The 21,105-nt window shown below is 38.9% G+C and overlaps 1 protein-coding gene across 2 annotated transcripts in view; it reads right to left on the minus strand.

Moving 5' to 3' along the window:
• Positions 1-21,105, minus strand: part of LOC136857409 (arf-GAP with dual PH domain-containing protein 1) — an 86,566-nt gene that overhangs the window by 3,584 nt on the left and 61,877 nt on the right. The window lies entirely within an intron of this gene.

The raw sequence follows: 21,105 nt of genomic DNA on the forward strand, positions 1-21,105 counted from the left end.
CATGAACTCACCCGTGTCACGCAAGGAGATCTTGGAACAGTTTTCCTTCATTTTCCAAACATTTCCACTCATTTGTACAGTCGAAGGGAATTACCATCAGAAAGATACCAAAGAGACTGTGTATGGGGAATTTTATAATACCGAATGTTGTTCAGAATTCCTCCCGTGAGCACACTGTGCGTCATCATCTTTGCTTATTATATCAAACATTCTCTGTTTCACAAGGTCCGACTCATAAGCTGAATGATCAGCATTGAGGCCTTCGGTTCAGAGGGTCCCGGGTTCGATTCCCGGCCGGGTCGGGGATTTTAATCGCCTTTGATTAATTCTTCTGGCCCGGGGACTGGGTGTTTGTGTTTGTCCCAATACTTTCCTCTTCATATTCAGACAACACACTACCAACCACCACAGAAATACGCAATAGTGATTACATCCCTCCATATAGGGTTGGCATCAGGAAGGGCATCCGGCCATAAAAAAGGGCCAAAACCAATGTGCGACGGAGTTCGCACCTGCGACCCCACAGATGTGGGAAAGCGGTAGAAAAAGAATAATTCTCTGTTTCACAAGATTTGTTATTTGTGAATCGCAGTACAACTTTGAGCTTGACCATTTTTTAAAAGAAAATAATTGCCTGACAACAAAAGCCGATCTTGTACTCGTAAACAAATTGTAATAGAATACTTTGGCCCACTATTAGCCATAGGTTTTGTAACAAACTATTGTAAATAAGCTGTTTGACTCTGAATGATAACACACTCATAGTTATTATGAAGCTCAGAATTTGTTCTGGCTTGGCCAACACTGCAGCTGGGATGGATGCACCATGCAACTCATATTCTGCTAACTCAGTACAAGGCCCTACCTGTTAGAAACCCACTGACTGTAATATCAACACTTATGCCCTAGAGGCAAGAAAATGAGTTAGAGATCAGGGGATTAATCTGGGAACACTAATTCCTTGTCTGCATAGAGTCCAGCTGGCTCCGTAGTGACTTTGTACAAATATATGGCCTTTCAGAGGTGCAATGTCTCTTTCCAAATCACTGTCTGAAACGAAGTACGATATATCACCAGCCTGTTCCACTCAACTAAAAGAGAGGATCATTAAAAACAATAATTACCACCACAAAGTCAACACTCTGGACATTTTAGTGCACAGTTCTGCTGAACAATTTCCTTCTAAGCAGGGGAGCCCTTGAACTGTGCACATCACTGTCTGGAGTGACGCACCATCACAACTCCATGACCTACGTTGGACATCACCAGACAATGCACAGTTTGCCATGTCTTATCTCTTATTAGCCTTTACTCTTTCAGCTGATTACTACTTAATAAGTTTATTTGCAATCGGCAGTATGATGTGGTAAGGAGAACTTGCCTTTTGATAAAGACGAGTATGACCAGACAAATATGACGAGTTGAGTTCCTCGCTTTTGTTAAAAAAATACTGCACATCAAGGAATATTTCCAATTCTCACCGAAATTGCTGTTTACCAACCATTCATACTCAACAAAATTTTCACACAAAACATGGTCAATCGATGGCCGTATTTGCTCTATAAGATGGGTTCAGGAGCTCACCGACTGTAACTGTGGAACATGTCCTCACTAAATGGCTGCTGTACTCACACCAGGAAACACAAGCAGATCTTGTAATGGTTCCATCATCCTTAATCAAGTGTCTGAATGGACTTTGTGTGCAGCTCCAAAGCTGTGAATTTGGTACCTTTGTTAGGAAAAGATATTGGCACCTTGCGGCTGAATATTGTTAATTATTCTACTTTCTAGTCCTGTAACCATATGCTAAATAAATAAATAATACCTCACATACTTGATATTTTTTCAATAACCTCAGAATTTGCATACAGTCAGTTTCACTTTGAATGATCTGTATGTACTAAGTAGAGCATTCCAATTCTACTTCAACTATGTGGAACCAGCAAGAGAAAGGTGTGCATGCAGTAAGCTGATCCTGTACAAACTAAAAATAATTATATCCACAAGAATATTTCCAATTCACAGCATGTTGACTTTACAGGAAGTGGAAGGCATACATCCAAGCCACAAGCAAAAAGAAATGAACAAGCTTCTTGAGGTTGTTACAGAATAATTTATTGAATTAAAACAGTCTATAGCAGCACACTTTGTCAAAATCATTTAGTCGATTTAGCTTTCGGAAACTACCGTATGTTCCATCTTCAGTGGATCTAGTAAAAACTGAAATGTTTAGAAATATACTAAAATTCATGTAAGTGTGGTGTCAAGATTTTTAAAATGTTGAGGGCAATGTGCTGCAAAACAAAAAAACCTAATGAGAAAAGCTACATCCAAATGAATATTACAATTCTCTTTCTTCTTGTATTTGTTTAACGTCACATCAATACATCAAAGGTGTTAGAGACAGAAGGATTGGAAAGGGCTAGGATTGTGAAGGTAGCGGCCGTGGCCTAACTACGGTACAGCATTTGCCTGGTGTCAAAATGGGAAATCCACTGACAACCCGTCTTCAATGTTGCTGACTGTGGGATTCAAACACACCATCTTCCGAATGCAAGCTCACAGCTACGTGACCCTAACCGCACAGCCAACTTGCTCGATAATATTACAGTTAAAATATGCCTTGCCGTGACAGGAATGACTGAATATGTAGTATCATCTGTTACTCAAGTACTACGAAACATCTACAGCATCATCACAAGGTTGCAAATAGTACATTGTCTGCAGCAGTTTCGTTTAAGATTTTTATCTGGATCCTTTTTTCTGCGCCAAGAAATTTTTATGATCTCATGATCATTCAATTCTACTCCATAATTATCTTTATAGATTACCTCCGAATCTTTTTCAATGCCCTAAATTTGTGGTGGTTGCTGTAAATATGTTCTGCAAAAGCCAAATATTTATTATATTGTATTGCTTTAGGGTGTTCCTGATAATGCTGAGCAAATGTTCAGTCAGTCCATCCTATACAAATAATTTTACAATCATTGCAACACACTTATGTGGGTTTTAGTATATTTTTAAACATTTTAATTTTGACTACATCCACTGAAGATCGAATGCAGTTTCCGAAAGTCGATACTGGACTAAAAGATTTTGACAAAGTGAGGCTGATAAAGACTGTTTTAATTCGATGAATTGTATCAAGCCAACAGCACTGTTAAGAAATGGCTTTGATTTCTTACATGTAATGATGAAAGTTATCAGTCATATCATTATACACCATACTCCATGTGATGCATATCTTCACAATGCTATACATCGCAAATGGTCATCTACTAGGATTCTCTGTACAAATAACTGTAATAAAACACTTACTTTATGCCTTTCTTGTCACTGATTATAATAATAATATATAGGATGTTCCACCCCACTCTAAGACTCAAATATTTTTGGAATGAAACAAAATGTCAAAACTCTAGTCGTGCAGGAATGTATCTATGTCAGAGGCTCGTATGATGGGAAGGTATGCAGAGTCAAGAAAACTGAACACTCATAATTTTCAACACAAAGTTACATTTTCTAAAATAAAACATGTATGTTCTGTTTAGTGAACTGAAAACTAGAGGTACAATTAGTGATAACAGACTTAGTTTTACCTCCTTAAGCATAATTACTAGTGGCCTATTATGGATGTTGATTCCCATAGGGAACCTGAAATATATTTGTCCCCAATGAGTAAATTTATAATACCAATATAAATGGTCCATTCCGCCTGTTGCCATTTCTTGATGGTTGCAGTACTTTAAGTATCCGTCTCTTGGCACAGGCCAGAGCAAAGTGTAGCTTCCACTGAAGTCCCAGTCTCATCCATGGCTGTGACAATATGGAAGTTGCTGGCGTATGAGTGGTGCTGAGTAAGACATTTGGAGCACAAACAGTGTCCGAGTGTTATGAAAGGTGTTGTTCATAGGGTCAGTCGTGCTGCAGTGGCACATTCTGGCCCAGTGAGGAAAGCAATGGCAAATTACCTCGCTCCTCATCTTGCCTAGTACACCTCATTTGGGCTCTGCCATTGGTTTTGCTGTTTCCCTATAACTGCATAACCTTTGGTGGTACTATCTGAGGATCCAACCAGCCTCTGGGCTGATGACCTAACAGACAGACATGGTCCATTATTGGACATTATAAATTTTCCAGCTAATTCATTCCTGGTTGCCAACATTTCACCCCAGTGTGCTAAGTTGGACTCATCAGTTGGTACATAGCACACCCACCAAGACGCATGAGTGGAGGCCACTGCATAGGCTACTTGGAGCCACCGGCAGTGCCAATGCACTAAGAGAGACTTTTGCCTCATTACCAAACTTAGCACACTGGGGCGAAACGCCGGCAACCAGGAATGAGTTAGCTGGAAAATTTGTAATATCTAATAATGGACCATTTATATTGGTATTAGTGGCCTATAGCCTAAAGAAACTTCATGCTGGTAAATTACGTTCAGCATGGAAATCGCAAATAACCAGTAACATCTCATCTGATGAAACTGTGTCACTTCAGCAAAAGTTCAAAGTGACCTTCGTTTGCACCAATACACTTTTGAAGCCAGTGATCATGTGTGTGTTGTACAGACACTGCTGTACATGCCTCAGTAATAAGTTGTTGCATATTCTTTAGTGTTAATGGGAGTTCCCAAAACACACTGTCTTTCACTCCGCCCCAGAGAAATAAGTCTAATGGCGTCAAGTCAAGTAGTTATCTCACAGGACCATCACCCCCAGTCCTATTCACCAATTTGGAAACTATACATCCACAACTTTTCTGGAAACATGTGCAAAGTGTGCTGGGCACACATCATGCTGGGATCCATACTGATAGACACATTTCCAATCCCACGTCCTCCATGAGAAAGGGTGCAGTGTCTTGAAGAATTTAAAATAGGGACCTACAATATGGTTGCCAACAATACCCATCAAACACTGATACTCCATTAGTGTTGACGAGCAAATGCGCAAAGCCAGTGAAGATTTTGCATTGACCAGTTATGCGTGTTAGATAGATTCACATTACCATGATTTGTGAACGAGCCTTCATCGGTAAACAAAGTATCACTTAGGAATGCAGTATGATGTTGCAACTGTTGAAGTACAAAACAGCAGAATGCAATGCAGGATTCAAAGAAGTCGTTCCCATACAGCTCTTGGTGCAGTGACATATGGAACAGATAAAACTTATGCCTAAGCAAAATTCTCTACACACACTACTGCAGCTTATTCAAGAACCATGTTCAATCTAATCAAAATCTTCCGGGCTATTCTCCTGTGTTCCACTCCTCTCATTCCTGCTAGACGTTTCAACAGCAGTAGTCGAAACGTCTGGCAGGAATGAGAGGAGTGGAACACGGCAGAATAGCCTGAAAGATTTTGATTATATTGACTCCAGCCGTGAAAGCCTTCATACTTTCATGTTCAATCTGCCATGCACTCACCTCTGGATTGTGCATTACAGCACCCAGAAGACTGATTTAGTTTCCTTTGTTAGTTACCGTGTTTGTACACTGACACCTCCTGCGAGCCCAGCTTCCTGCTTCTATGAGACTTGTGCAGCTGTTGTCAATGGTTCAAAGTAAAAGACACCATCGATCTGGGTAGCAATCAGTGTGCAGTGTCACAGCCGTGGTTGCTTCTGTGACAGCTGCCATACATTATAACAATGTCTAGTAATTCTCTACACAAAATCAAATGTAACAAAAACCACCAAAACACGGTTCAATGTATCAATACGAAAATTACGTGAAATGCATTACAGCATGTACTCTTTCCCTGTCTGATACTGACAGCTGTACAGCAGGCCAGATCAGGAGACTAGAAAGTGCTGTACCAATATTGATTTGTTTACTGCAGGCTTCTGGGACAGTGCAAGCAACCCTTGCTCTGAGGATAGTAATACAGAGGTTGCATAACATCAGAAAAAGTGTCACACTTTAAAAGTCTTCGTATTTCAGAAGGCATGAGGTTTAAAAAAATGAAACCAAGTCTCTTCACTTTGGTAGAAACAACATACATGTTCCATTTACAACAATAAAACTTTGTGTTGAAAGTGATATCTGTTCAATTTTCTGGTGCACAGTTACCCATTGCGTGAGCCTCTTGACATGGGTACATACCAGTGCAACCAGACTGTTCACATTTTGTTACATTTCAAAAATATCTGAGGTAGCAAGAGTTAGGTGAGACAACCTGTATAAGCACGTAGGCAAGTCAATAGGTATCTGCAATTTTGCTTTAATTGTCTTTAGATTGGCTCTATGGCATTGTGTGCTCACCAGCCGCTAGATGGCACCATTGTCTACATATGTGGCAGGTTTCAGCATTATCAGATCAGTACAGCTTGCGCTGTTGTTATGTAAAGATGGCCAAACCACACTCTGTTTGCACCAAGGAAGAACAGCGTTCTGTAATACATTTTTTGTGGTCTGAGGATGTACCAGGAGTGGAAATTCATAGAAGACTTTCAGCACAATACAGGGACAATTTTTTGCCACAGCGAAGTGTTTACCAGTAGACTGAACAGTTCAAAAGGAGTCGCATGAGCGTGAAGGATAAGGAAAGATCCGGGCGTCCATCTGCAGCCGTAACTGACGCCAATATTGAACAAGTGTGTGATATGATACTAAATAACAGAGGAGTGACTGTTCTATGAATTTCCACTCCTGGTACACCTTCAAATCACAAAAAACGGATTACAGAACGCTGTTGTTCCTTGGTGCAAACAGTGTGTGACGCAGGCATCTTTACGTCGCAACAGCGCAAGCTGTACTGATCTGATAACGCTGAAACCTACTACAGATGTAGACAATGGTGCCATCTAGCGACTGGTGAGCACACAATGCCATAGAGCCAACCTAAAGACAAAGCAAAATTGCAGATACTTATTGACTTGCCCTAGTATAAAGGGAAAATCTGGAATGTTCACATCTTAAAATCAACTACAAATAATACAAGATGAAAGTAGTTACAGTACAGCCCTTTTACACCATTCATTTTCTACATACAAGAAAATCTGTGCATAACCCTGATATGAAAATATTCATCATTTTCTACCCATATTTCTCCATACTTTTTTCAAGCCTATTAAGAAGTAGCACGTCTGTTCCTTGTTCCCTCCAGTATTCCTAGGGGAATCATCTGCTATGAATCATAGTGGCATGGTTTTCTCACACAAAAAGGAAACTGGTTTGTGTTTGGAACTACTCATTCATCCACTGATTGATGGCGAAGTGTGTTTGAAGTTTTGGAAAACGTTTTATTCCCAAGAGCACAGGAATAACGAAAATAAGTTTTTAAATTTTAAAAATTAAGTTCCAAGAAGGGAACCGTAATGTACGTTTTGATATAAAAGCCAGAGAAAGGCATATACAATAATGCTAGTGCACTGTCACTGCACTGTCCTACACAGGCAGCTAGCAGTGGTGTCTCAAACGTGCACTAGCCGTCATAATCTTAGAAAAGTGTGGCAATCCAACCGATGAGCTTGCTGCTGCACTGGGGCGAAACATTGGTAATTTCACAACTCAAAAAGGCTTATAAAGCTGAAATACTTCAATTTCTAAATTATTTTAAAATGGGATGGGACTCTGAATCTGAAATAATGAAGTCAGAGGTGCCAACCTGTGAAATGGTTTTTCCGTAATTCCTATCCCCTACCTGCAAAAAATTTTGGAGTCAAATCCAAAGCACACTCATCCGTTCTGGATAATGACACCCTCTTTGTCCTTCCCAACAACAATCTATTCTATGTCCTATTACACCATAAATTTGCACAGTTCCTGTCAGTTCTGTCATAAAACATTCTTTGTAAATTGTTTCCCCACGCAGCAGGTGCTTTTGTGTGGGATTTTTCTCGTAGCATTCTCCCCCCTGTGAGGACATTTTCACCTTATGAACAATAAGCAATTCCAGTGTAGATGTGATTATTGTAGGCCTGAAGTCATTCTGTTTTTTCCTATTAACACTCAAAACTCTTTCTGTTGGAGACTTAATGGCAGGTACACTTAATACTGCAATAATACAAGATTACATTTTTTAGTGAATAGGAGAGTAGAGTTACTTCATTTACAATTAATTTCACGACGCTTATGGGTAGCAAAAGGAAGTGACGATCGAATAAGTATCGTTGCCAACACACAAAATTTGAAACGAAGAGAGTCGAGTACCAATGCTCGAAAAGATTTAATTCTCCTCGTTTCCTTATTTTTTCTGTAGAAATTATATTTTCCTCATAAAGTCGCTTTTCCGTAATAATTTACCCTTGGACCGTAATGCCGTAATCGTCAGGGGAAATCCGCAACAGTTGGCACCTCTGTGAAGTCACCGTGTTTTGAATAGAATATAAATCTATGACAAACGGATGCTTCAGTTCAACTGGCAAGAATTGAACAGCCCTGATTGTGTGACAGTGCACATGCTCTCCTTTCTTCAACCACCATTTCACCCTTACCCTTATTATCTAGTCGACTCGTCTGGCTTTTTTGCCCTCCCATACATAAACCGATTGCTGCACATGAATGAGCATTACTTATGTGCATTACTAGACCATCAGGCTCACATGTGGACTTTCCAAACAAAGAAAACCGAATAGTGAGATAGGGCTCTGAGTATCCTCACTCAATTTTGTTCCAGTGGATGGAACTGGAAGTCTTCCCTATACATGGACATGGAATAATATCACAGGAGAGGCTTTTACAGCCAGTGTGACGATGAATACAAGAACCAACTGGAACCTGGTCGACAAACCTTGCAAATTTCTCCTGTATTCAAAGAATTCATAAACACAGAATGTTTGCAATGATGAAAAGAAGTGGAACAAAAAAATATTATAACATGCATTATTTAAAGCTCTCAGATATTTTCATAAACTTCCTGAAATGGAAAATTCACAGGTTATATGATCACAAGAAGAGAAGAAATAGAGTTGATGCTTGAGCTAGCATCCTCCTGTGTATCACAGACTCAAGAACTCTAATCTCAAACAAATGATGTCTAAGTAGTTCTGCCTGTTTCATTAAACAACAGATTCTAACAATAAGTCAAATTACTGGTATGTTTTGTGTAAAACTTACAAGAATACTTTATCTACTGATACAAGAAATAACCTCCCACAAATGGTCTGCTGAAAGGTGACTGCTATTTACAGTCAAGTTCAGGGTTGTGAAATTATGGGCATAAACTGTTTTTCTGATGCAACATATAAATTACATAAAGACTAGTAGAGTATGGCAAAACCTAGAAACAAACATAAACATTACAAGAAAACATTTGTGATGGTTATTGCTATGAAAATAAAAAAGGCTTTGATAAATATTTCCTTCCAAATATGTATGAGCACTTTAACAGGAATTTTGCAAGCTGCCATATTCACAAAAGTAAGTAGATGATATTTCTTCAATCACAATTCCCGCCCAGTCATATATGAATGCAGATACAGTAAAAAAAAATTTGAAATTAAATTGAAATCAATTGCTACTATATAGGTAGCTGCAATATGAACATAAGAACATGTTTCTCAATCTTTTTTAATATGTGTAATATAAACACTAGACTACAGACAAAAATCAGCAAATAGAGAATAGGAAGATTTGATTCCAGAAGCAGAAAGAAAATTATGTTCAGAAAGGATGAAACAGTACTGGGCTGACAAAAATAAGAAAAACCTCCATAAACCTGGCTAAAGTAGTCCTATGTTGGCTAAAAAAATTAAAAAATAAATAAATAAAGAAAGAAAGAAAGAAAGAAAGAAAGAGTCTGTTTATACACAGCTGTATAAATGATCTCTACACAACAACGATTTTGTGCTGCAACATGTAAGACAATAAATTATAGTTTAAAATGTTATATAATTAATCTTTATACAGTAAAACCTAGTTAATTCAAAGTCGCTGGGACGCAAAAATTAGACTTCGAATTACGTGATTTCGAATTAACCACCAACTCGTAGTCCAGAAGTGCCAACCCTTGCTACGTCACAAAATATTCTAAGGCCTGTTACAGCATGCTTTAATCTTGATTCACAGTTTAAAACTTTCAAATGCCACGGAAAACACTATTTCCAAAATGTATCCAACAAGATGCATCTACAATGTTCATATAAAATTAATTTGGATAAATCACTGACAAACTTAAACTAATGCAACGAAAGAAACACACGATTCAAAAACGAGGACAAATTATGCTGGCTCCCCTGTGCAAATGCTTAATTTTTTTGGATAACTGTACTATTTGCATTTTTTAGATGTCTTGTACTTGCACGGAAAGTGCCCGATGCACTTAAAACATCGTGGCATATCAAACTTTCCTATGACGAAGGGAAGAAGTCTGTTGCTTCCGTGTGCATTGCAACACAGTGCAATGACCCCTACCCCTGTACGATTTCCCGGCTGGCACTTCTCTCCTTTAGAACCGTAAGACGGCTGGGCTTGGCATTAAAAAAACAATGCAGTTTCATCGGCATTGACAATACTGTTTGGAGCATATGAATTGAATATGAGCCAATATAAATGGTCCGTTATTGGACATAAATTTTCCAGCCAACTCATTCCTGGTTGCCAGCGTTTTGCCCCCATGTGCTAAGTTGGGCTCATCAGCTCTGGTACACAGCACACCCACCAAAACGCATGGCTAGTGCATACCGTGGAGGCCATTGCCAAGGCAGTATTGAATTAAAAGTCTGAATTTCAGTAATGGGAGTGACACTGTTCTTCCAATTATCTATTTTTTTTTTATTAAACAATTTAAATAACATGCAAAACCATACCTCATGCTTCCGGAAACGAGAGCTTCTTCAAATTAGGCGGAATTTGGAATTAACCGACACTAAATTACCGAGGTTCTACTGTATTAATCATTTTCAAAAGAAAATTAGTTTTTTTTTCACATCTGAATATAAAACTAGTATGAAACATTTAAGAAATAATTAGTAAATTACATACGACATGTAACAAGTAAATTACCGTGTCAAACCTAGCTGAATCAGAGAATGATACAAGTAGCTTGGCTCATGGTTTCAAAAGCAATCCTCACTCCTCTGCCAGCTACTCCTTCACATGCAACACAACGCGTTTGACATCCCTTCAATTGCTATAGATTTTAAGAGACACCGAGTACCCAGGGTGCTTTAACATGTCAGCAATTCTACGGAACAGACGTGTCTATTGTTGTCTGCCATATCTTGCACCTCACCAGCTAACACCTACCAGCATATTTCTGAAATTCTAGCGTTTTGGTCTCTGAACATTTTCTTGAACAAATAATTACCAGGCAATTTCAAGACTGTCAAAACAGCAAACTACGTGAAATTCTACAAGGTAGTGCAACGTCATCGAAATGAAAAGTGATGCTTTGATGAATAAAAATAAAATGTGGAAAATCTGATTCATTTTCATATAAGGAAATATTTCTCTGGACAGTTCCACAATACAACTAGGACAGTACAACAATTGTCACAACACAGGAAGGTGGCTTTGGGTGAAGAAGCTGTTTAAGAATGTGACAAAAAGACCACTGTACCTGTGCTGCAGAATGCACTCCGAACAGCCCTAAGACAATGGGACATTGCAATTTGAATACACACGGGATATTTGATATGGAAACTCACGTCCACATGGACTGCGGGTTCACATGGATATGATCACGATATCAACAGTCAAGCAAAACTACAAATCAGGTTTGTCTTCTTCCAGCACATACTAAGCTCTTCTCTCCCATGTTCTTAGCTACAGATGAGCAGAATATGAGTTGCCTAAGTGTGGGGTGGGTGCAGTCCAGTTGAGACGTCGGCCAAGGCCACGGCTGACAAGCAGAGACTTGTGAGCCTTGTGGGAACTGTGAGTCTGTGATCAGTCTGAGCTGAAGAGCACCTGAACAGTAGTGTGCTAAGACAGCTAAGACTAATACTAGGGCTAAATATTCTACAACAAGTGTTTATTTATAATTTCTATGAGCATACAGAATAATCTTGTGCTGCCACGAGATTATTTCAAGAAAACTTCTCTGACGACTAAGCTCTAAGTCATAATTTCACTCATAAATTAGTCAAAATTTGAGAAGTAAGAAGTCTTTGAGATACAAAGCAAAGATGATGACGCACACTCATCGCAGAAGAGGAGCTCCCGATGATACCGGGCAATGGCTAGAAAATTCTCCGAGTGAATAAAAAAGAATGATGGATAATTTCAGTAGTCAATGGAAAATGAAGGAAAGCAATTCCAACACCTCCTTGCAACAAAGTCTTTTTTAAGTGATTTTTTTGGTAATATTATTAGCCTATGATTCTATTACTTAAGTTTTAGTTTGGTAAATGCAGACTCATATTGCTGTCCTGCCATGCGCACATGATATAAAATGTGGCTCTTTCACATTACTCGCAATTTAAACATACCAATTCGTGATCATGTTTCAGATAATTTGGCAGCAGATGAACAAGTAACTAATGAAGCATGGTAAGAAGTACAATTAAAAATACAACCTTTTAACATGGCGTTCACCAACTTTTAAAATTAGTTCCTTGGAAAACAAGTCCAGGCTAAAAGGTATATACATATAGGCCCGGTTTATTCAACCTCAGTTAACATTTAACTGTCTGTTAAAATAATTTAACAGTGAACTTAACCAAATTGGCATTTAATCAACATTGGTTAAGAATAACAATCTGTTAAACTCTCAGTTAACTTAACTGCCCAGTTTCAAGCAGTTAAATTCACTGTTAGCTCAAAATATGGCTCTTGGATTAGATGTAGAACTTCTGTATCTTGAATATCTATATATATATATAAAATAAGAGTTTTGTCTGTACATTGCTCAGAATTTGAAAAAAAGTGGTATTTCTGTATCGGTCATGTCCACAGTAACAAGGAAATGAATTTTTTACTTTTCCGTAATTTCTGTCTGTCTCTCTGTCTGTATGTACACGCATCACGAGAAAACGGCTGATGAAGAGAACTTCATGAAAATCGGTATGTAAAGTCGGGGGATGAGCCACTACAATCTAGGCTATAAATTATTTTATTCACGCTGAGTGAAATGGTAGTTTAGGGGAAGGCCTAAAATACATAACTAAAGTTACATAGAATTAAATTTCCGATCATTTATGTCTTAAAAACTTTTACCGTACCGGCTACGATAACCGAGATATTCATGAATTTCGATTTTTGTTGCTAAGTCCACATCAACGCCGAGCCACGAGAAAATGGATGAACAGAATTTAATCAAAATCGATATATAGAGTCGAGGAAGAAGAAACTGTAGCCTAAGCTATAAACAATTTTACTGACCCTGGATTAAATTATAGTTTAGGGGTAGCACCTCAAATTTAATTTTTAAATAACCTACCTCTGTTATTGGTCCTACAGAAAAGTACTACATAACAAAAGTTATAGAGAATACAACTTCCGATCATTTATGTTTTATTCAGTTTTACCGTACTGACTATGATAAGAGTACCGTAGTATATCAGAATCGGAAGAAAACTAAATGCGAAGCCCTACAATTACGAAAGCGTATAATATTGATCAACAATAACATTACATTGACTATTGTTTGTTGTGATGTTCTTTGTTTGTTATGCTGCCACTCAACTCCGATTGATGGGATTTATTGTTGCGTACCGAGTATAACAGCCTGACTGAATATTGGCGGGAAATAGCTGGGGAGTTATGAATTTTTTTTGTTTAGCATGCCATTCCTCTGGTTCATACATTGTCTGATACTGCTGGTACGTAACACACTGGTTCATCATAGTATTCCAGCTATTCGATCCCTACTCTGACGCGGTGTTTTGAATGAGCAGTGTGCACATTTGGCAGAGGCTCATTTAGTAATAGTAGTATGACCTGGTCTAGAATTACAATTTACGCCTATTCCAAATTATAGCACTACAATTCACTAAATAATTCAAAATTCAACCCTGAAAGAGCTGTTTCTTAAGAAAAGCTTCTTCCTCTCCACCTTTATTAAATTCTACATTCATTTTATTCCAAATTAGCAGTGAAGAGGAGTTTTCTGGCTTGGAGGAAAAATTTGCCTCCAAGTCGGATTTTTCCGCCGCCAGTGTAGTGAAATAAGATTTTCCCGACTCATCGGGTATTCCTAGGAAACAGATTAGTGAATGGACATAGATTTGCACTGGGACTCTCCACTATTCGACCCCCAACCCCCCGCCGAAAAAAGACAAAGAGTTTTCACGGATCACGGCTGTCTGCGGCTTGGTCTTTCCAGCTCTGGAACTTTGGACTGTTAGATCGACAGCGTAGTACTGTTCGTTGAAAATGAGAAAATGCGTGGTTTTTCATTTGATAGAGTATTTCATATTGCTTTAAATCATGCCATTTCTACCGACGTCTTTGTAATGACCTATGTTCATTTCACTTGGGAAAACCACTATGACCGGGCGAGTTGGCCGTGCGCGTATAGGCGCGCGGCTGTGAGCTTGCATCCGGAAGATAGTAGGTTCGAATCCCACTATCGGCAGCCCTGAAGATGGTTTTCCGTGGTTTCCCATTTTCACACCAGGCAAATGCTGGGGCTGTACCTTAATTAAGGCCACGGCCGCTTCCTTCCAACTCCTAGGCCTTTCCTATCCCATCGTCGCCATGAGACCTATCTGTGTCGGTGCGACGTAAAGCCCCTAGCAAAAAAAAAAACCACTATGACAGTCTTTCTGAGGATGTTAAAAAAGGTGGAGAGTGAGTGTCTGCCATTATAATGAAACCTTCCTAACCTGATTGTGACTGATGATAGGCAAGCAGGCCTACCATTACAATGAAAATTCCCTAACCCAGTCTAAAGACGTTTGGTGACTTCCCCGTCGTGTTTCTAGGGTAACGTTAAGAGCTATGCAATATAATACAATCTTGCTCACAAGGTGTACACTACCTAACCTAGAATTCTGTATACAATGTAGAATTCCGTAGCAAAGCACGGGTACTTCAGCTAGTTAGGAATATGATAGGGCTTTTTCAGAAAGAGTTACAAACGGAAAGGTGATTTTCATACAGTTGTTTTGGTTGATGTACGTTGACTAATGTAGATTGAATTGTAGATTGAATTCACTACAAATTTTCTGCCAAGCGACACTTGTAGCTTTGAGCGCGGATGCATTAGTTTGCTCTTTTTCTATAACAGTCTTTTCCACAGAAATTTTTGCCAGCCAGGTGGAAAATACTATGTAAAAAATTAATATGATCAAATTTCAGTTTATTCACCTCAGAGCATTAACAATAATATCTGACAGGTAAACATTATCTGCAAAATCGAACTATTTTAGTGTTATCACGAACAAGACATAAGAGTACGGTATTTTGAACTTCTAGTGTTCTACTGCTCGTTCATCATTATGTAACACTGGGACTTACCGCTCGGTTGTTGTAGAGTGCTAGTGCTAGCATACTAATCCGGACAGTGCTCGTGCATGATACTACGTGATAGTCAAGCTGAACATTTGAACTCGGATGTAACTGATACAATTGTGCTGACAATAATGAAGATTTATCATTTAAATAAACAGTTTTGCAGTATTTACATTTTCATTTGGAACACCCATTGACTCAAATACGTATTAATGTTATGAAACTAACACACATCTATGTTAGTCGGGCGGTCTGTAAAAATGGTAGGGCCTATTAAAAAGGTCCTAGGGAGAACACTTGGTATACCACTTGGAAATAATTTCCAAAATAAGAAAAATAATTTGAACCATGCATTCTCTTCTCAGCTTTTTTAATACTGATCTATACAGCAACAGCAAATTCATGGTCAAGACAAAAAAAATTGAAATAAATGTTGACTTCACGTGCCTTGGTTTACAGCTGTATTCAAACAAAAGCGCATCGAAGCATGGTTCTACCACTGCCATCTAGATTCTCACTGATCGTGACTCTTGTGAAAGTTAATACCGCGTTAGCTAACAGTTCCCAGGAAATATTTGGATGAACACAAGAATCTTAACATGTTGCTAAATTTTTAATGCTATGTTAACAAACAGTGTGTTAGTGTTCTTTTAACTGAGATTGAATAAACCGGGCCATAGTATTGCTGGATCACTATGAAATACTCTGTGCTATGAACATTAAAACAAGAATAATAGTTATCACCACCTTTCCAATACTTCTCTTTCCTATATTTAGGAAATAAACATTACAACAGGCGTTGTAAGATGGGACATGTTTCGCTTAACAGTAGTAAGCATCATCAGCCGAAAATAAATCTTAGCCTAAAGTTAGGCTACTACTGTTAAGCGAAACATGTCCCACCTTACAACGCCTGTTGTAATGTTTATTTCCTAAATATAGGAAAGATAAGTATTGGAAAGGTGGTGATAACTATTATTCTTGTTTTAATGTTCATATCTGATGTCCAATACGGTCTACAATGAGATTTATTACTTGTAATACTCTGTGCTCTCGAAACATCACTGATATCTTGGATTAGATTTTGCTTAGTCCTTTACAGGATGTTTGTGAGAGATTGATGAACAAGTGACCTACCAGGCTCATTCAGAACTAAACTTACTAAATTTACAATACCGTATAGACACGAATACTCAGCATATATTTTTTTGAACGTTGGCACCAGAAAGTGGAGGTACGTGCATTATTGGGATAAGGATTTTACCGTGCTTGTAATTTCTGGATCCTATTAAATTTCAGCAATGCTCATGGCGTCAGATACCTCATTACATATGAATTACGTGCTAAGCATGGTTACAAGAGTAACATGGCCTTGTTTAGCGCTCATTCAAGCCTAAAGAAATCGTACAGCGGGAAGATTTTTTGCTAGGGGCTTTACGTCGCACCGACACAGATAGGTCTTATGGCGACGATGGGATAGGAAAGGCCTAGGAGTTGGAAGGAAGCGGCCGTGGCCTTAATTAAGGTACAGCCCCAGCATTTGCCTGGTGTGAAAATGGGAAACCACGGAAAACCATCTTCAGGGCTGCCGATAGTGGGATTCGAACCTACTATCTCCCGGATGCAAGCTCACAGCCGCGTGCCTCTACACGCACGGCCAACTCGCCCGGTACAGCGGGAAGAAAGTACAACATCAGCGAAAGTTGAATTAACCACCGAGACAAAAAAAAGCAACTCAATTTTAAGAAACAAATAGCAATCGCCACGTATTTAGGGCCAAAAAGCAAAGCATTGAAAATAGACTGTGCAATTATGTGAGAGAGTGGCAATACAGATATGGTGTTACAAGTGAAATGTGCCAGCTAAAAGCTTTAGCTATAGCCAGGGAACTAGCTAGCCAAGGCTGGCAAACAAGTTACTGTAAAATCCAACGGATTAAGTTTTTGAAGGAAAACTAGTATTGTTCAATGGTTTCCAGGCAATTATGAAGAAAAGATTTTGAATTTTCATTGCTATTTAATAAATTTGCACCAAGACCATTCGTATATACTTTCACAAATCAGTAAGCTGCCTCTGTAGATCAGTGGTAGAGTCTCGGCGTCCAGATGTCAAGACAGAAGAGGTAGTCGGATTTTTTCTTTTTGCTAGTGGCTTTACATCACGCCGACACAGATAGGTCTTATGGCGATGATGGGATAGGAAAGGCCCAGGAGTTGGAAGGAAGTGGCCGTGACCTTAATTAAGGTACAGCCCCAGCATTTTCCTGGTGTGAAAATGGGAAACCACAGAACACCATTTTCAGGGCTACCGACAGTGGGATTCCAACCCACTATCCCCCGGATGCAAGCTCACAGCCGTGCGCCCCTAACCGCACGGCCAACTCGCCCGGTAGTCAGATTTTTTAAGGGTGCAAAAATGTCCATGCGACACTCAAGTTGTGTGATGTCGGCATGTAAACGATCTCTGGTAACACATTCGGTGTTTATCCAACAAAATTAATTAAAACTCAGCCACTGATGCCATAGAGAGATTCAGTTTACTCTGCCATCTACAACAGGCCTGGAGTACTGTAAAACGGACCATGAAAATTGATGAGCCAGATGGCGTCAAATTAAACTGTCTGCACACAGTAGCTGAGCCCAAGTGATGATGATGATTATTATTATTATTATTATTATTATTATTAAAACCAAACCCCATGGTGCAACAGCCCCGAAGGGCCATGGCCTACCAAGCAACCGCTGCTCAGCCCAAAGGCCCGCAGATTACAAGATGTCATGTGGTTAGCACGACGAATCCTCTCGGCCGTTATTCATGACTTCCTAGACCGGGGCCGCCATCTCACTGTCAGATTGCTCCTCAATTGTAATCATGTAGACTGATTGAACCTCAAACCAGCTGTCAGATCCAGGTAAAAATACCTGAGATGGCTGGGAATTTGACCTGGGGCCTCTAGGTTATTATTATTATTATTATTATTATTATTATTTATTATTCACAAATTGGTAACACAGGTCAGATGCCAGTCTATTCTGAAATGCCACTTGACAACACTGTAAAGAGGAAGGGGGAATCCAATGTGAAGATAAGAACTGGCAACACTGAAAAGTAAAGATGCAAGGTTAAGTTGTGTATAACCAAATTACCTCTTTCTGTTATATTTAAAAGAAGAAATCATTCCAAAAGTATCAGTGAAAAAATTATTGGTGAAAGCGATCTGGGTGACGCATATTTGGCAACCTCATCCAGATGTGCAGCTAAATATATGTAACATTTTGGTGTTGGGACAGCTTCTGTGGACAAGCAACTCAAGAAGTGTGGCAAAAAAAAAAAAAAAAAAAAAAAAAAAAAAAAAAAAAAAAAACACAGTGTAAAAGGATTTAGTTATTATCACTAGGGCCTTAACATTAATCCTCCAACAATTATGTGTGTGTACTAATCGACCATTCAAGGTGGCACTTGAACTGCATTGTAAGCAATGGATGGCTGATGAAGAACACAAGTTCATGAAAAAAAATGAAAAAAAAAAAAAAAAATCAAATTAGGGTGCACGGATTCTTCACGTATATATGGTATTTGCATCTCAATAACTTGGAATTGTGACCGGGTAAAATCTGCACCGGTTTCCATTTTCCTAGTGAAATTTTTTTTTCAGTAAATGTGGAATCACAGATTCACTTGATGAAACCGAGGACAATACTCTATGGAAAGGTGGCAACGATAAATGGATTCTTCCACTGGCAATGATCATGTACACAAGTAAGGAAGCATGTAATTAACTTAAATTTTTTTGCAAATACAAGGACAGATCGGAATGTAACAACAATAATTTTTTTTCCCAAAATGTTTAATATGTACCCAAACCAAACAAATCACAAATGAACTTTCATCTTTGACCTACTTTTCTGCACAGTTAGCAAGTATCTCAACACATTTCTCCCATCGTGGTACCAGTTTCAATATGCCCTGTTCGTAGAAGTGCGTTTGGTTGAAGTATAGCCATCTGCGAACTGCTGATTTCACGTACGCATTTGTCGCAAAGTATTGGTTGGCCAGGAATTTCTCCATGGGACCAAACAGATCAAAGTCCGACGGTGCGAGGTCCCGACTGTATGGCGGATGCTGGAGCACCTCCCACCCAAATTTGGAGAGTTTCTCACGAACAGGAGCAGCAACATGGGGTCGGGCATTGTCATGAAGAAGTTTGACACCGTCAGCATTAATGTTGCGGTGTTTGTCGCGAAGGGCACAACTTAACATAACCAAACCATAACCAGGCTACAGCATTCACAGTTGTCCCATGTTCAACAAAGTCCACCAATAACACACCAAGCATGTTGCAGAACACTGTCATGGTTAGTCCACACCAAAGTTAATAAACAATGTTAACAGAAACATTTCTCAATGATCCTTTGTTAACAAACTTCCTTCATTGCAAGTTATAAATCTCATTCCGTATTGACGGTTATCACTTTACAAAAGAAAATATTTATAAAATCCTCCTTATCAATACAAGTCAAGTCATCTGTTAGATGAAGCAGTTTATACATGTTTCAGCCTAATCTCAAGGCCATCTTCAGTAGCAAAACAGTAATTACATAATACACAAACAAATTAAAAATCGTAATGATGTGAAGTGACAGTGATCATGATTAGTGAGTTAAAAACATATTGAGGTACAAAGTCCTCTCGTCTAATAGATCTTTCTTGAATTGTCAAATAAAGCTTGCTGACTGTTAAAATGAAAACACTGTGCTGAAGAGTGTAGTGAGACCGCCAATACTATGAATTAAAACGTGTATAACATCTGTAATGAGAAAAAGAAATATATGAGTGGATGAAAAACAAGTTAAAAATGATGTACGAAAAGAAAACTCTTTTAACTTACTTGTAAATAAAAGTTGTCGTCTCGAATGGAAATGACCTTGTCAGCCTCAAGTCACATTGACAACTAAGCCTGTGTGTGGCTTACTGTGTATCTGTGTCGATGTGGTTGGGTGGTGTAATTGAGGGGGAGGGGCAAGGAGGGAGGGACGATGTGAATCATGGGAGGAGGGTGTTGATGGAAGGGCGGGTCTTGTTCTAGAATGTCGGTAGTGAAACTCGTTTTTATTAATGAACTGTTCACAGATGAGTGGGACAGAGGTTTCCAATAAAATATTTTTCTTTTCTTTGATGGGTTTCACTACCGACATTCTAGAACAAGACCCGCCCTTCCATCAACACCCTCCTCCGGTGATTCACATCGTCCCTCCCTCCTTCCCCTCCCCCTCAATTACACCACCCAACCACATCGACACAGATACACAGTAAGCCACACACAGGCTTAGCTGGCAATGTGACTTGAGGTTGACAAGGTCGTCTCCATTCGAGACGACAACTTTTATTTACAAGTAAGTAAAATGAGTTTTCTTTTCGTACATCATTTTTAACTTGTTTTTCATCCACTCATATATTTCTTTTTCTCATTACAGATGTTATACACGTTTTAATTCATAGTATTGATTGTCTCACTATACTCTTCAGCACAGTGTTTTCATTTTAACAGTCAGCAGGTTTTATTTGACAACTCAAGAAAGATCTATTAGATGAGAGGACTTTGTACCTCAATATGTTTTGTACTCACTAATCATGATCACTGTCACTTCACATCATTACGATTTTTAATTTGTTTGTGTATTATGTAATTACTGTTTTGCTACTGAAGATGGCCTTGAGATTAGGCTGAAACATGTATAGACTTAGCTTCATCTAACAGATGACTT

The sequence above is a fragment of the Anabrus simplex genome, chromosome 1 (genome assembly GCF_040414725.1).
Source record: "Anabrus simplex isolate iqAnaSimp1 chromosome 1, ASM4041472v1, whole genome shotgun sequence".
NCBI lineage: Eukaryota > Metazoa > Arthropoda > Insecta > Orthoptera > Tettigoniidae > Anabrus > Anabrus simplex.